We start from the raw sequence: 19091 nt of genomic DNA on the forward strand, positions 1-19091 counted from the left end.
TAGTCTTTTTCTATTTCGGTGTCACAATGATGATTTTGTACAACTGTTTTCGGCCGAAAACAGTTGTACAAAGACAGTGATTATAGTCGATTTTTTTTGGTAACTCATCTCTTAAGTTGGCAGTTACTAGTTAGTACAAGTAGGTACTTCGTTGGGTACTTCCAAGGTTAGTAAAGTTAATAGGTTGCATGGTAACTTTCGGCCAATAGGGGACCACGAGCGTGTGACGTAACTTTGTGCAAATCCATTTTAACAGCTAAACACTGATTTTCAAAATTTTAATTAATTCCTCCAGTTTTGGATATTTTCTTCTGTGTTGCGAGTTGCGATGTGTGGTTATGAACATTTACATCAAAGTTGAAAGTGGGAGTATGTTTCCTTTTACTCCTAAATTGTTATAAAAAATAAAAACAAAGCCGTTAAATGACGTTTTTTATAAAGTTCTATGCCTATTACCTTTTAGGATATGTCAAATTGCTAACAAAGTGTCGTAGTTTCTAAAAAAAACACTACAGACAGGAAATGGTTTTCTGACCACAAAGGCTAGTGTAATTTATGAAACAAGACTTACGAATACATAAAGCAATTCTACCCGAGTACCAGCACCGAATCCTCTTTTCCTGGCATATTGTAAAGTATGAGAAAGTGAGCGTTCACATATGTGAATCACAGTCGGGTAACTGATCACATGTTAAATAAATACTAATAATCCTAATCAGATAAACTACTTCACAGTCGGTAAGTAATCACTAGCAGATTTAGTCTTACATTATCCTTATTCAAACGCCTGAATTCCTATCTATTAATCATTAACTACGGTCTTATCTTATCTAATTTACAAGATTGTTAAATAAGTACATGTTATTCTTAATAATTAATTAATTAATAATTCAGTACTTCACTTAATGTACAGATTAAAATTTATCATTATTTTGTCAAACATTATTAATTAGTGACTATAGTATAAAATTTAAAAGTTAATAATAACACATGAAAGCACAAATACAAAAATTAATTAATAGTTTTCCTTATTTTACATTTTCTTTTTCTTTCAGCACCTTCAGAACTTCTTTTTCTATCAGTACATTCTCTTTTTAAATTTAGATATTTAATTCTAATAAAAATTCTTTGCTTCGAAAATGATTTCACTAATTCATATGGAACATCTATTTTTTTCTTTTGCAATTTTTTGATAATGTAGTTTGTTGTCCTTTTAATAATTATTTTACCTGGAGAAAAATTATCTTTGTGGAATTTAATAAAGTAAGTTTCCATAACTTGCATCTGACGCATCCACTCAGCCGATGGCTGAATCAGACCCCCGAACGATAGACTTTGTACCCATGAGGGCATGGCGTAAGAATGTAAATTAAGAGCCTCTTCATCTTTGTAACTGTGCCCACCTAGGTATGGGTATTTATGTATAAATTTCTTAGCAATAAATCCTGCTAAATATTGAGTACCATCATCTTCCACCCAAGATTTTCTTAATGGGGCATCAGAAGCAGTACTCTCCGAACTGAAGCTTTCATTGAGTTCGGTTTCTTCAGTACTAGATGGTTCTGTTACCACCAAATTTTTAAGTTGGGCCTGCTTGACAGCAGCAGCCATCAAGTACTCTCCATCCATTTCCTTTGGTATTTCAACATTGGAATGCGTTTGGACCATTCCTGGATTTTTCCCTAATAAAATCATCCGTACCCGGTAAATTGCACACTGTGACGTCATTCGTACTTCGGCCCCCCTCTCTTCGTTATGGTTGCTAGTAGTTACCATGCAACCTATTAACTTTACTAACCTTGGGGTACTTCCATGTTTGAACTTCAAAATGTCAGTCTTACTACGCTGCCAACCTAAAACTTAACGGCATAAAAAGTGTTCCCAACATAAAACATGTTAGTTCTAATGTTCCCTATAGTTTCTGATAATGATTTTTTTAATTAAATTAAAGCACCGAAATAGAAAAAATAGTATGAAAAACATGAAAAACGCGTGTTACAATGCTTTATTGTAAAGGCCGCTTGACATGGAGCAATACAACGCGCAAGAACTTGCAGAAAGAAATTGCAAGGTCAAATCCTTGCATGCAATAAGAATTGCATGGCATTTGACATGGTGCAATTCTATTTCAATTGCCACATGTCTGCCAACAGAAGAAAAATATGAATTTGTCAACAAAGTTGCTAACCTCAAATAAAAATGAAATTTTGACTGCTTGAAGAAACATGAAAATTACAAGAATAAATAAGATTAATAAAAACAAGTAATGAGTGCGTCTCTAAGCATCATAGTTGCCGCCGCTGTGTTTTACTAGGTTGGTGACACAAAACCAACTAGATTTATCCCTAGAATTGCGCGATTCATGCAAGAAAAATAGCACCGGTCCTATAAAAATTGCATGCAAGTCTCTTGCAGCAATTGATCAGCTGGCTTTGAACTGCGCATGCCTTTCGCAATTTTTCTTGCAACTTGCATGCAATTGCAATTTTTATTGCTCCATGTCAAGCGGGCTTAATACTCCTATCTTGCGGACACTCGTGGCTACGCTTCGCGTCGCCACTCGTGCCACAAGATCAATATACTATTATGATGAAGAGCACTCGGTAAGATTTTTTTAAAGAGGCCATGTGAGGCCATAGCAACTTTAGGATACATTTTTCTTAAACTTACAATAACTTGACCTCACAGGGCACGCGCTGACACCACAACTCATTGTGAACCAACCTTCAATTATTTGTAGGTCATGTGCACCTGGTATTCTACTAATTTGATCTATTCAATACATAAATCAAGAAAATAAGAAAAGAAATACCGAAAACAATTACAATAAATGTTCAAAGTGTCCTCCTTGACATTCTAAGCAATAACCTAACCGATTTCGTAATTAAATTGGACGGCGCTATTTTTAAAAATGTGACAGCTGTTAATTGTATCTACTACTCATTTGAACTACTCGATAGATTGATGTGTTTTTTTAAATCGAACGTAGGGAAATTACATTGCATGCAAACTCCTATGTTCGCATTTAAAAAAATTCACTGTATATAATAAACAGTTATTTGTCTTTTACATTATGACGTTATTTTTTACAAGTAAATGATGTATTTTTAATAAATCTGTTGAAAGTAACCTCAAATTTGAAAGTCAGGTTCAAACAAACGGCACTAACTGTAACGATAAAACAATCGGTTAGTTAAAGTGGGGTGTATATTTTCGTGGCTAGGTTGAATCATACTGTAAGTAATTAATTATTCGTCATCATTTAACAAGATTCATACGTTGCTTTGGCAAGATATATGGAATACACAAAGAAATAGGTAAGCCTGTCGTAGACAAATATTTGATAAGGGTATCGGTCCCCCCTCTCGCATTATAAATTCATTCGTATACAGCTATACGCTTCTTTCGTATTTTCTCGCCTTATATTACAATCTTTGGGGAAGAAGCAAATCCCCCCGTTTCCGGCGATACAAACGAGATTTATATTTCAAAAGATGAGAGCATATGTACATTGAAAACTCCTTCAAAGTACCTTTAAACTTATTTGATATATTAAAGTTGTGGAAATTCTACGGATCGAGACAGATCTCTGTACGTAAGGTAGGAAGTATGGGCTATTGAAACCCTGAAAGTGAAAGATACGACTAGATTAGATACCACTAACTTTTCAACTTCATACGAACTTTCGAAGCTTTAATAAAGTTAATGTTAGTGACGTGAACAATGTAGAAGGTTACTCGAAGGGTTTCTCCTTTATTCAGTTCCTAAATTAACGACATGCAGTTTCTTTATTAGTGCAAAGTCGCTGATCATATTATGAAATAATGTATTATTTGGGTTCTCAAAAGTACGTTGATAACTTGACGAAAGAAACCCTTGCATAATTTAATTACGCTATGCTTTACACGTATTTCCTTAATGTGCTGTGAAATAAATAATTAAACTTTAATTTGCAGTTCGGATACGTAATTGTTATCATGGAATTGAATTCTTTGTATGCGGATTGATTTCAGATAATATTGGAGGGTGTAGAATGCCTTGATAGGTATGAAAGGTTAATACGAAGTTTGTAAAAGAAATTCAATTTGTGCGCGTTAAGTTTGTTGTACGTTTGTTATAAATTGGAGTTATTCACGTATAGAACAACCCTGTTTAAAATTAGAGTATGATTTTATGTTTTATGTATAGAGAGCGTAAGTGACAATTTGAAGCCGCTTTGACTTACGGAGGTAGGTAACGGTGCAGCGACTTTTTAAATTGTAACCTGAGTGATCAATTTCCGAATATTGTGTGCAAAGTACTCCAGCCAATTGGATTTCACTTAACTGCCAACACAATATTATAAAAAATAATATATAAATACATTACACAAATATTTAATCGACACACCAATAAAACAGCATAAGTATAAAAATCGTTAAATATTGTATGATTTGTGCCGTCTTCTTTTTGTTTAATTTATACTCTAGCATCGTAATTGCTGATTATGATGATAATTTTCAGCCACGACGATATAGGTCGACCATAGATTGTATTTCGAGGACTTGAATGACACAAAACTGGATAAAGTTATAACACACTTAGCTTCACAAACGAAGACAGCGTAAAGTTCAAAAACTCGGCGTCCAACCTTATTCAATGTAAATAATTGCATACACCCATTAACTTTTAACACAACTGTTCATTTTATACAGAAATAATGCCTAACACTAAAGATCAAGAAATTGTACGCAAAGAAAAAATCTGGACAATGTTATCAGTTAAATAAAAGCAATAATTTATATCTGCTCAAAGTGTCATTTGGAGCGGAATCTCCAATCGACGCAGATCGACATTTATAAATTTTAAACCGTTGCTTATACCGACTTTATACAATATAATACTCAATTTTATTCGTTTATTCACCACGTTGATTGGTCGAATATCAATATATAAAAATGTTAAAGTTCTTAAGTATCTTCTCAAATAAATATTGTTCATGATAATGTATCCAATTTATCTGGATAATTGAAGTAAGTGAAATATGTGTCATCTTTAAGCAGTGGTTTTTAATGAGCTTTTATTCTTTAATGGATTTTTGTTGTCTACATAGCGGGCGTAGAGAATTACATCAGTAACAGGAATATAACTTTACATTTCTAAATCATCATGAAATAAAGCTTATCGCGAAAACTGCTGATCATTTTAATTAGGAACCGTTCAGGATTGGTTGGTAAAACAGCACTGACCAATAGGGAATTTAGATGTCGCCATATTGTTTGTGGATCATGGTGATTGTGGTCATTAAGAATGATAGTAGGAGGAGTTTGTCTTCTGACAGCAAGAGCAATCACTACGTAATCCAAATAAAAGTTGATTCAAAATTAGCGTTGTATTTACGGCCAAAAAGGTAATAGTTCCGGTGTTTCTCTAAACAATTTTAAAGGAACGTTTTTCCATCGCGATTTGAAGGAGTGCATTTTCGAGCGAGTAGTTAACGTTCGAATAAAAATTACCTTCTAGTGATCAAAAGGAAAAGAAATGTATGTTATCGTAATAATAAACAATTCGAGATAATCTGTGTTTGAAAGAAGTTCCGAAAACCTTTTCGGGTGTAAACGCGAAACTCGATTTAATTCTAAAATGTAGGAGTCTAAATTATTTTTTCACCGATTATGGTACCTAAATAAATGAAATTCTTAGATTAGTTTTTACTTACTGTTAACTATTGGTGTAAGATTCTTGCAGTTTATACAAACTACAGGGCTTAATGTTTGACTCTAAGGACTCACAAGCACAACCACGATCATCAAAATAAGCAAATGCTATCCTCAAAGGACATTAAGCTGTGCTCTCGTCTTTCTCAAAAGATCAAACGTATCCGATTTCCTTTACAGAAGCTACTTGCTCACTCACAGAAACTTACGAGATCCAAGTCTACGATTACATTGCAGTAATTAAAATTAAGATTTAACAATTACGTACTTGAGCAGTATAAGTAAGGGTGAGTAAGAGCCATAGTTAATTGCTCAGAGTGTTGAGAATACGATATACATTTCTTGTACGATACCGATTGCTTCAAATCAATAACATAAGTACATAAGGAAATATCGAGAAAGCTATAAACAATAAACACCACTGACCTTTTAGTTTCAAATGTGCCTTCGATGCTGATTGGGGAACTGTAAAAAAAGCAGAAGGTTATTGAAGTTCAGGCATGTCAAGAGGTCTGCTATATTTAAAATTTGAATGTATTTAATACATGGTGGCCAACGACACATTAAAGCACATAGGCATATGTTTTATATATTTTGTTTTGCACGACTTCCAAGTATACCGGAGGTTGGGTCACGTTTCGCTATTTCAAATATGATTCGATTTGCAGACAACCGTCACAATTGGGATTTGTCTTTGGAACGTAAACGGTACCAAGGAAGCATTAAAGTAAACAACATTTCTCACGTGTCGATTTACACACGTAACAAAAATACGGATTATTACGAAAATTAAAAGTACGCAAAAGATAGTAATAGTATATTAAGATACAAGTGTATAATCAAGTCTTTAAAGCACGCGCAACGAGTTTAAGGGCACGACGCAAAGCGGAGTGCCTTTAATGTTGCAAGTGCTTTAAAGACCAATTATACACGTGTATCTTATAGTATTTTTTATTATACCTGCAGTATAATTTAAAAATAGGAAATACAGTGAAGTCATATTGACGTTATACTCGAATACATGTCTAATTAAGTGGGCTGGGTGTTCGTAATTTCACGATTGCCGTGGAAATGTCACTTGACGTTTGCTTATAAAAATCATCGTCTTTGTGAATTAAACGATTTCCGTTGAAAAACATAATACACCGTCCATTAAATCGGTTGTTGTAAAATCTAAACAAACGTTGATAGGTGTAAAATCCAACTCCAGTAAAGCCTATTATAAAGAATATGAAAAGTTGTTTCCATGGATGAATAGGAAGTTACTTACGAATACAGTCTTAAATGCATTCATAATGCTGGCATATAAGAAGGAAATGTCAAAGGTATTTAAATCTTCTATATTTTGGTGCATTCATTCAAAACTTTAAAGCAATGCTGCGATTAAAAAGTGTAACAGATTTGGAAGCATACCCTAAATTACGCGCGTTTGTGAAAGCTTCAACGAAAGGATAGGTACAAAAGCCAAAGAAATGTTCTGCATTTACAGAAAGCGACCTAAGAGGATTTTTCATTTCATCCAGATGACAGTTTCAAAAGTCATACTTGAAGTATCGTTACTTAGCAACTTTAAAGCACGTGTGTTTTAAAGGCCCTTTTTCGCACGCATTTGAGTGTTTAAAACGGAGATTGTGATTCAGGTATAATAAAAATTTTTTTTACGTATTTAGGGAGTAGGGAGTATCTCGGGATACCCCTCAAACATTGAAAACGCAAGTAAGTGTAAAAGAACTTAAAAAAACAAGTGTTCTACAAAAACAGTTCCGTTTACCAAAATCCATAACAGGATAGTCAATAAGTGATGTCCTAAAAGTCAAAATTTTACTTATATAAAATTTTGGATGGAGTTGTAACGCCCATGAGTTCGCTCCTGATATTTTAAACATCTGATGTAATTATTTTCATTGTTTTGTTGCCTCGAATAGATTTTGTTTTTCTTAATTCATCAAAGACTACTTGATTAAAATATAAAAACCGTTGATATAACTCGAGATATAACTGGTATCTTATTTTCAATCTTATGCTATGATAGCCCGTTGAAAAGAGAATTAAAAACTCTATCAAGTAATCTAAAAATCCAATACGAAGTTGGTAAATGTTCCTCAAAGGAGCTATCTTGAATTTTTTTGACATCAATTAAGCGTATCAAAGACAGTAACTTTTATATAAACCTTTTTTTAATATTTTTTGTACTTTCCATGTCCATTTAACCAATTCTCTATCTTTAATAATAAGAAAATTACCCAATACCCATGCAATCCTACGCGATCTGGGACATATTGTATACCTGCATTGTAGAATCGGACCTAAGTTAATTAAGATCTTTCCTGAATAATAATATTTATTCAAATGAATGAGCGTTAATAAAAATTGCAAATATATTATACACATAAATAATTATAATTAATAAAATCGACGGTATCTAAGATGTTGTCCGCCAAAAATTTGTTACAAAAAAGTGAACGTACTTGGATCATGCATTTTTATATCCTTGACCTTGCTAATGAGACTGACGGGAGAAGGATAATGGCAAATGCGAACGATGATAGGATTAAGTAGTTTGGTGTAATGCAAATTTAGTTCTAATAAAATGATACCAAGTTTTATCGATAGCAATAGCCATAAAGGGAAAGTTTCATGGGTGCGAAATGTTTATATCCGTTGCTTGACGTTAAGCGATACCTTTCAGAGGTAATTACCAATACCCACATACAACCAAAATCGTTTGTCATTGTAATTGATATCTTAGTATACGTATTTGGGCCCGATGCATACGTCCGGTTTTTTAAGTTCCACATTTGCGGTCTGAGATACACAGTATCAGATGGGAGAATGCACACATGGTGCGGTGCCGTTGCGGCGCCACTACGGCCACGTTAAATATGATTTCCCAGGTAAAGAAAAATTCCAAAGGTGACTCGACAACAACTCTGTTTTGATCGCATGGTATTATAACACATCTAGTTCATAAAGCGTTTAGTAATTCAATTTGAACTCCGAAAAGTTTAGCACTGTAAAGGTATTAATTCACTAACTTCGACATTACTATTTTCCTCTTTGTGCTTTATGTTAACTCTGTTGAATAATATGGGAAAGTTTTACCCTCCCTTTCTATTTTCCATAGTTTAGTTATTACAGTGGTTTGCAAATTTAATCGCTGTTTAATTCCTCCTTAATTAACTCAAATATTAGCGCTTGCATATGTGGGACAACAATGGGTAATGTCATACATGCTTCATTCAACTTTTTGGGTCATATTATTAATTAATTGTCCACTTTCACATCAACTGATGACGAGCAAAACAACTCGCTTCGGAACTTGTTCTATCCTTGCTTTTCCTTACTATGGGGAACTAAAACCACCTATAAACAATCAACGGCGCTAAAACAAAAAAATATTAATTGTCCCTCATCTTCGTCAAGATGAGAGCCTTCGGTGGTTACAAAAATAATTCCAAAATTCCAACATGAACGGTAGTAGGCGGATTAATTAATTATGGTATCTCCTTGTCTCCATTGCACCGCAGAAAGTTCTCGAAGTTACGAGTAGATAGGCTAGGAGAGTTCCAGCGCAACTTCCGGCCAAATTACATGTAATTTCCCATAAGGAATTCTAAGGTTCATTTGGGTGTTTTTGGAGCAGTTTGGATGTGCGCATGCGCGCCCCGCCCCTTTGCGCAGGCGTCATTTGGACGCCATCTTGGAATCCTCAAACTTCGACCCCTTCGTACCCTGAAAAATTTTTTTAAATGGAACGGATTCGAACCGTCAACCATTGGATTACAAGTCCTATAGCATAACCGCTGAGCTAATTAGACTATTATGGTATAATGCTTCGATAGTTGTATTTATAACGAACCTATTTTAATGGTACGGAGGCGCCATCTATTGGCGTCGTAATGCATATAGAGGTATATTTTCAACCGGCTCCCTCTATTAGATTGATGCGACATATAGGTATAGGGTAGGGTCCAACAGGTATTCAACAGGTCCAACAGGTATCCAACAGGTGTCCAACAGGTATCCAACAGGTATCCAACAGGTGTCCAACAGCTTTTCAACCGGTCCAACAGGTATCCAACAGGTGGCTCATTCATCTGACAGGATCTGACCGGTGCCCAACAGCTTTTCAACCGGTCCAACAGGTGTACAACAGGTATCCAACAGGTGTCCAACAGCTTTTCAACCGGTCCAACAGGTATCCAACAGGTATCCAACAGGTGGCTCATTCATCTGAATCAATAGGTTAGGTTGGAATGGGCGCGCGTTAGGTTGGAATGGGCGCGCCCATTCCAACCTAACCTATTGATTCAGATGAATGAGCCACCTGTTGGATACCTGTTGGACCGGTTGAAAAGCTGTTGGACACCTGCTGTACACCTGTTGGACCGGTTGAAAAGCTGTTGGGCACCGGTTGGATACCTGTTGGATACCTGTTGGACCTGTTGAATACCTGTTGGACCAGTTGAAAAACCCGTTGAACCTGATGGATACCTGTAGGGTTTGAAGACCAGGTCCTTGTACCTGATCACAAACCTGCTGGTAAGGAGAACAAGGTTCTTAAATCGAACCAGTGACACTTTAGGCGGTTCGTTATAAATACAACTATCGAAGCATTATACCATAATAGTCTAATTAGCTCAGCGGTTATGCTATTGGACTTGTAATCCAATGGTTGACGGTTCGAATCCGTTCCATTTAAAAAAATTTTTCAGGGTACGAAGGGGTCGAAGTTTGAGGATTCCAAGATGGCGTCCAAATGACGCCTGCGCAAAGGGGCGGGGCGCGCATGCGCACATCCAAACTGCTCCAAAAACACCCAAATGAACCTTAGAATTCCTTATGGGCAATTACATGTAATTTGGCCGGAAGTTGCGCTGGAACTCTCCTAGCCTATCTACTGTAAGAATTAGGTATCTCTTAAGCTAGATATAGAGTATCTCATAACTTTCAGCTTTTTTTGTTCCGCTGCCTGAAATCTGGCACTTACTGGTACCTTACCTTGCTGCATCTGCGTTTGTTCTGAAATAAAGTGGGAGAATAAAAATTAATTAATCATAATTAACCTGTATTTGCATACTTACAATTTTTGTGGCTTTGAGTTGATGAACCCTCTTCAAGGGTTATGTAAACTGAAATCAAAAGAGTTAATTGTTACCATTTAATTACAAATAATTACATTCATGATAATACTTACCTGTGAAGGAAAATTCGTTTTGTTCTCTGTTGGGAGGTCTATCTGTACTAACCTCTATTTGGCCCAAATATAAACAGGGTGCGGGGCTAGCTAACGAATCCAGAACCCGTATTAATTACCGTAGTAAGATATTGTTGACACTGTTGATTTTTGCGGTGTGGACGAATTAATCCTATTAGTTTTTTCCTTTATTATATTGTTACCGTGCTTCACACCACAATTATAATTTGTAGTTACATACTAGGTAATCATATTTAATTTTAAATCGAAATACAGACGTATTAAATTCCTCTCTGCCACAATACCTAGTTTTTTTTACACCTTCATTATGCTATGCTTGGAAGAGCCTATCCTCCTTGATCAAGAGGATTTATTACCTCGCTAGATCTGGCGCCCTTAAGATTTGAGTTTTGTAGTAGCAAATACCGAACTTTACGACCCTCACGTTGAATGTTAGCCGGCTACTGAGTATAAATCCAAGTTTAGTAGTGAATTTGTATTCTCCTAATCAGATAGTAATTTTATTTCGCAGCAAAGATTTTGTGAGGAATTTAGATCGCTAATACTATCAAATGAGTACTTGCGCACCTGTCGTACTGGGGACTGCTTAAAGTCGTTACGTTGTTGCCATAAAAGGCACGGTTTTGAATTGAGGTTATATTAACTGCTAAAGGAAATAACATGAAGAACAAATTTAATTTTGAATTAGTGGATTTAACTAAATAGAGGCTGTAGTGCATAACCTCCCTGTTTGTATTTTGTCAATAGCGATAAGTCACACGACGCAGTGTGAAATTATGGCACCGCAAATAACAAATAATTTCCTCGTCTTCCTCTTCCAGGAGCAAATAGGTGATGAGTTGCTTTTGCTTAGACATAATGCACACTACTGAAGTTTCTGAGTCGTAGACGCAAAAAGCAACCGTTGGCGGTTAGTAAAGAAACCATGCTAGTTTGGCGTTTAACGGCGGCCGTCGACGGCTACCTTAAACTTGAGAATGCATGTACACTGAAAAAAATGACTTCCTTGTGGTAACAAATTTAGAATTGCTACATGCATATTGTTGCAGCAGCAAAAAGAAATGGTTTTTAGAACTAAATAATTTACTGCTTTAGTTTTCCCAAGTAGTTGCGATTTCCTGGGGTTAATAATGAAACTTTGTTGGAGGATAGCAAACATTTTTTGTTAAGAGCGCCAACGAGCATTTTGCATTGATTCCATGAACATAAAAATATGCCTTCATAACAAAAAGCAGTTTGCTGATAAACCTAATACCACTGTATTTGTGACAACATACTAAATTCCTTAACTTGAAGGACGAAAATAATATAAAATTTTATTTATAATACTGCAATCATGCAATTCCCAAGTAGTTGACAGGATGTGCTTATCTCACCTTGCCTTGCATGTCCCAGAGTGCCAGCCAGATGTGAGAGGACATCATTACAAAGTACTCTGTGACCCTGTCCAGTGTCATAATTTCTAGCTCATTTTTTCACGGTAAGTCGCCAATCTTGTACCTACTGAATTTCGGTTATTTACATTACGAACTTTTAGTATTTTAATGTTTTTTCAATGGCTGAACAAAGTGTAGGTGATATATTGGAACAATGGGGATTCCCGGAACTACTTTTGGTGTTTGAAGGTAAGTGTAACTTTAATCCATAAATTGTTTTGAATTATCTTTTGTTTTCCGGCATTTTCATTTTTAGATTTTTCGAACAACGACAACTCGAAAAGTGCCGGTCTGATCAGAAACTGGTCGAGGAACTTTTTATTTAATAATAATAATAATATATTTATTGAGTTATTGTGTGGGTACACTTACTCTAGTCAAGTCTCATACATATGTAATTAACAGACACAAAGGTATATAAAAAGTACATACAAGTACAACAAAGAGACATGCATATTCCTTACTCAATTCTGCGACAGTGACTTATAAACTCGTCAAATGAATAGAAAGCATTTTCTATAAGTACCTTTTTGATAGAAGTTTTAAATAACTTTAAAGGAAGTATTTTTATATGTGCGGGAATACAATTATACAATACCTGTGATTGATAAGTCAAACCATTTCGAGTTTTTGTTAGTCTACAAAAAGGTAGCCTTATGTTGTCTTTTTGCCTGGTGTTATACGAGTGTACATCTGATTGAAGGACAGTTGAGACCATATTACTTTTGACTAGACATACTACTTGCAAAATATATAAGCAAGGGAATGTCATAATTTTTAAAGTGATAAATGAGACACGGCAGTCGTCTCTATAGTTTAAACCAGAGAGCACTCGTACGGCTTTCCGTTGCAAACGGAATACACTGGACCAGTGGGAACTGTGTCCCCATGCCAAAATTGCATATGATAACGTACTTTGTATAAGTGCGTAATAAGCAGTTTTCATTACCTTTAAGGATACATTGTTTTGCAATTTCCTTAATAAAAAAAGTGATTTATTCATTTTTTTAATAATGTTAGTACACTGCACATGAAAATTAAGCTGTGGATCTATTACACAACCCAAGAGGGACATTTCCCTTGTTGCAAGATAGGGGTCGGTCGTTCTTAATGATAGGGGCATTATAACTGTTTTAGATTCATTCAGTAGTAGCTTATTGTCTATACACCAATTTGTAACGATTTCGATGGCACTTTGAGTATATGACAGCAATACTGAAGTCATCGTTACATGATAGCAAGGTTGCGTCATCAGCATAAAGAATGCAATCCATGTGTTTAGGCAACACCGTGGGCATATCGTTTATATATATTAAAAATAACAGGGGGCCGAGTATAGACCCCTGTGGAACTCCCCGTGTTACAGGTAATGTCGGAGAAATAGTCTGATTCACGCGCACACACTGGAACCTATTGATTAAATATGATTTAATTAGTGCTAAGCTTGAATCATTAAAGTGGTACACGTATTGTAATTTACGAACTAATAGATTGTGGTCGACACAATCGAATGCCTTAGATAAATTGATAAATGCCGCTACCAAATGCTGACCTCTTTCAAAACATTCGTAGGCATTATTAACGAAGGTAATAATTGCATCAGAAGTTCCACGTCCTTTCCTAAATCCAAACTGTTTGCGGTAAAATAGAGCACTATTTTCGAAAAAGTGGTTCATTTGCTTGTATAGGACTCTCTCTAATACTTTGCTGAACACAGGAAGAATCGAAATTGGTCGGTAGTTGTTCAAATTGTTGGTGTCGTCACCTTTTTTAAACAGGGGCAAGACTACTGCTATTTTAAAACAGTCCGGAAAAATTCCGGTCGATATAGCAAGATTCACTAATCTGGTTAGTGGTCTTACAAGCACATCAATGTTACGCTTAATCACTTGAGTATTGAGACCAAAAAAATCTTTCGTGTTGCTGTTCCGCAGGCTGGAGATGGTATCACGTACTTCCGTTTGCGAAACACAATTAAACTCAAATTTTATACCTAATGGAACATTAGTAATCTTACAATGATCTATGGGGTCTTTTTTGCTACTAGGAAGACTAGATAGAATTTGGTCTGTGACGCTTGAAAAGAAATAATTAAAATCATCGGCAGTTAAATTGCATTGTGGGTTCGTATTAGAAATTCTTTCAGAATTTATAATGGACCACATTGCTTTTGTGGAATTTCCAGATACAGCAATGTGCTGATCGTTAGCTGCTATTTTAGCCAATTTTATTTGATTTCGATAAGTTGCAGTCCAAGACTTCTTAATTTCAAGTAAACTCTGCGTGCGATATTTCGCATAGAGACCACTAATTAACTGAACATTGTCTCTTAATCTTCTAAGATTGTCATTAAACCAGTTGAATCTATATCTACCCGAATATTTGTTTCGTTTGTCTCGTACAAGCGGAAAGCAAGTCAAATAACATTCATGAAAAAACTTAACGAAATCAGAAAAACATTGGTTACAATCACCTGTATCACTAATAATGTCTTTCCAATCACAATTGTAAAGTTTATCGAACAACATGTACATACCAACTTGGGTGATTGGTCGATGCAGTTTAGTTGCGTAATAGTTCCTAAGATCTTTTTCAAAATGATTCAGTACAAGCAGCTGCCCTAGATGGTCAGCAAGGCCGGTGTTTATTGTAGTACTACTGAAATCAAAAACACTAAAATTTGAAAAAATATTGTCTATGCAATTTACTCCGCGAGTAGCCGAGAAGATTGTTCGTATAAAACCATTACTTTCTAATAAATCACCGATAATGGTTGCTCTCTTATCGACAGAAAAGTGCACATTAAAGTCACCCGCTAAAACAACATTAAAATTAACAATCTTTTCGAGTACTAACTCTAAAATGTCATAAAATTTCTTAAAATCCCCATTGGGCGATCTATATACACATATAACTACAGTATTAGAATTAACTTGCACACAACAAATTTCCGCATGCGTTTCTTCAGAGAGGTCATTAATGAATTTAAGTGGTTTCACACACGCACTTTCCTTTGTAAAAATTAACACTCCACCATGTTTACGCGAAGGTCTACAGTAGAAAGATCCTACTGACCATTGACCAAATTTAAGAGCGGTAATTTGGTCAGTATCAGTAATCCAATGTTCACTTACACATATACAATCCAATTCCTTGTCGGCAACAAATGCTTCCAATTGGTTCAATTTGTTAATAATTGACTGAATATTTATATGAAATATGGATAATTTTTTATGAGATAAAGATGGTGAGGTCAGGTGTTCATTGTTGTTTGGGATCTCCGGAAGAAAAAACGATTTACTCGTGTACCCTGCGGCCAAACTCCTGGGTCCATGATCTTCTCTAAATCCGACAATTGTACGGTCACTTTGAAGGACGAGTAGTCTTTGGCATATTTTGACTGCAGTTTTTCGCAACACACGTCGGGAAACGTTGGCTGAAGATAACGTTGCAGCATGTCAACAGTCGTTCCTGGATCAAGCTTATACACATGAAGATACGCACGAGGAACTATTGCCTTGATTGTACAGTAGCTGGGATCAACATTGTTGCTGCCAATAATAGCAGCCCGTTTAGATTTTTTGTGCGTAACAGTTTTCCATTCCTTTTGAGTGGTATTGGTAGGTGCCTCATGCAGAACTTTAGCATACGATGCAGGTTCAGCGAGAACTTTTACATCGCACTTAGAAGAGACTGGAGGGTCTCCATTAAGCGCAGAAGTAGATCCTTTGTCAGCTAATTTAGTAGTTGATGCATGGTTATTAGCAGATGCTTTTGGCTTAGGTTTCGCTACCTCCGAACGGGAGGAATTCTTATCATTGACGGATCCATTAGAGGTTTGAAGCTTATTTAGAAGTATAACTTGACTTTGGAGTGCATTAATTGCTATTGTTTGGTTACTTATTACTTTATCCTTTTCCGTAATTAATTCCTTTAGAAATTTAATTTCAATTTCGTTTTATTCAGTTTTCTTTGTATAACACCATCCCATAGTCCGTGTGCGCGAATTTCGAAACACGCTGTATATGTAAAACCTGTTTACATGTAGTGTAGGTAAGTTTTAATCTCGGTTTTAATTTAAGTGTTTTATATTTTGTCTTTGGAGATGTTAATGATAAAAAAGTTTTTCTTTTGTAGTTAGGTAAACAGTAAGTGATTTAATAAATGTGTATTTAAAAAAAAAAGTGATTTGTTTTAATTGACATCACCAAAACGCGTGGACGATGCAGACAGAGCGGAAAATTTATTGTTCCAACCAGGATTCATAGTTAATCCAACTAATCATTTGAGACAATTTATGAGTTTCCAGCATAAATGGTATGCTACTACAACAAAGATAAAAAAGGACAAATTAGGAGGTCCAGCAAATACTCGTTAGTTTATATAACAATACCGCTATGCTGCTGCGACTAAGCATTACTTGTTACAGGGACAAATTTTTTTGCAAGCTTATTTAGTTCCTCAAACAAAAATGGTATGCTTTCTTAACTAACTTGTATAATTTGTCACAAGTAATTGTTTTAGCTACTGGAACAAATTTACTTCCAACAAGTTATGTTGATTTCCTACAGCAAATAATTTTGTTGAGGCTATAGCTACTAAAAAAATTAGTTGGAGTAACTAATTGTTAGTTGCGACAACATTTCTTTTTTTTCAGTGTATTTATTTAGACGACTATTTTATGCGATGCGATAGGATGCAGTGTTGTCAGACAGCACCTTGTGTGAAAACATTTGCCGAAAACTTCCCACCTTTATACCTGAACATACACGTTTAGATTTCCAAAGTATCATTTATATGGGAACGATACACAATTATACTACTACAACGTTAGTATTTAATATACATTTTATTTAACTGGATAACAATTTATTAATTATATAATAAAGTATAATATATTAATTTCAATTCTGTGTTGACAAAAAACTGCCCGTCTGAATGTGCTCGAAATAAAAACATTACTACTTCATTGGACAGCACTGGGCTCCATCTTTGCCGTCGGCGGTCTTACATTGCTCACTAGAAGGAAATAAGACTTATTAAAACTGCATTTATGCCGAAAATGTAAATGATATTGTACATAATACGGTTTATAAATGTATCACAATAAGGCCGGATTAATTTTATAAGACATATTATCTAATAATAAAAAATAGTACTTACGTTGGTTGATATCCTAAAGGACATGGTGGCTTTTCAAAGCACTTACAATCAGCGCAGTACGCTACTTGGAAAGTTACCAATGCTACCAATGCTACCACAAGAATCAAACCCACGAATTTCATTTTTAAGCTGTAGTATTGCGAATGCTTTACTTAGTAACTAGTTGGATGCCAACCCTTTTATACCAATGCTCAGTCTTTCCCCCTCCGGTAATTTTACTCTGCCAAACAAATTCTGTGGATACCAATGTTGATAAAATCATTGTCAGGTAAATTTATCGAGAGATAACACTGTACAGACCGACTGTAATCTAGAGTATCTTGTGATTGAACACTAAAAAATAACCTCAAGTAGTGAGATTATTTCGAAAATATAAATTTATCATCAACTGATGCGCAAAAACACTCGGTAATAAATTATAATTATCTAAGTATCTGAAAAACAAAACATTAATTGATTTGGCTGTTATTGCGACGAATTTATCAGAAAGTTCAGTTCAGAAATTTATTAAAAATTGTGTATTAAATTTATTTTGAGTGCTGCTTGTCAAAATATCTATTAGCTGTTTTCTTCCAGTAGCATGCCTCCAGGCTTCCCGTGAAAAGGAGTTGAATTTCAGTAGGATAAATTGATATCTCGTGCAGAAAATGATCGCTGGAAAGACATACTCAAATTTCAACTAAATATCACAACATTGTAACGTTGTGATTCTCCCCTAGAAGAAAATATTACATCAAATATAGGAACATATCAGCAACTTAGTTTACTCTATAACTGCACTCAAATCCAAATGCAATGAAGGTCCTTCCCTGGATATGAAGATTTAGAGTGGCCTTTTAGGTTGAAATTCAATTACAATTAAATAGACTATGACTGTGTTTTTCAGCGGAAGTTGTCGTCACCACCTACCGCCTTTTTGGCAGATATGACCATTCGTTGGGCTATTTTACCCTTGAAATGTATACATCACGAACCCATACCTCCAGGCCTGTGTCGCAACGTACATAACAATTTTGAACTTTTTGGGGATAATAAGAGCGTACAAATCCATTTTGATGATTTAATAATTGCTGGCGAAACAGAGTTAGGACAGAAGCACTAATTTCAGAAACAACCCAAGTCACAAATGATCAGTTTAAAGATAATCAAGAAAAACTAATTAACCTCCCAAAAATATATTTAGGAGCATTCTTCAATTTACCACGACAGCAGTGGCATAACAGCCAGCAGAATATGACGAAACACGTGATTATATGTCAAAGCAAAAAAGGCCAGGAAGACTAAAGTCATATGGTCTGAAGAGTCTGAATTTAAATCAAATAATGTTATGACATTTTTAAAAATTTTATTGCGAAAACCTGAAGTACAACAAACTTTTTGAAATGAAAAAAATCAAAATTACAACTCTTCTCCATTGCCTGTAGGCCAAAATCTCTTTCCAGAAATGTTGTGCCTCTTAATTTTGGTCTACAAACTTATGAGTTTCTTAAATATGCTCCATTTTTTTAGCCGAAATTGGCACTTTTCCGTTGGGGATTGCGAGATCTACCGGAAAATCAGTAGACTTCACTCCTGGGA

The 19091-nt window shown here is 35.3% G+C and overlaps 1 long non-coding RNA gene across 1 annotated transcript; it reads right to left on the reverse strand.

Annotated features, from left to right (window-relative positions):
* Positions 1 to 17180: 17180 nt before the first annotated feature.
* Positions 17181 to 17683, reverse strand: LOC116163093. Its single transcript, XR_004143669.1, has 2 exons — positions 17514 to 17683; positions 17181 to 17369 (listed from the first exon to the last, which is right to left on the reverse strand). It is a non-coding gene; the product is annotated as an uncharacterized LOC116163093 (long non-coding RNA).
* Positions 17684 to 19091: the final 1408 nt, after the last annotated feature.

Source organism: Photinus pyralis, unplaced genomic scaffold (genome assembly GCF_008802855.1).
Source record: "Photinus pyralis isolate 1611_PpyrPB1 unplaced genomic scaffold, Ppyr1.3 Ppyr1.4_LG1, whole genome shotgun sequence".
NCBI classification, from domain to species: Eukaryota; Metazoa; Arthropoda; class Insecta; order Coleoptera; family Lampyridae; genus Photinus; species Photinus pyralis.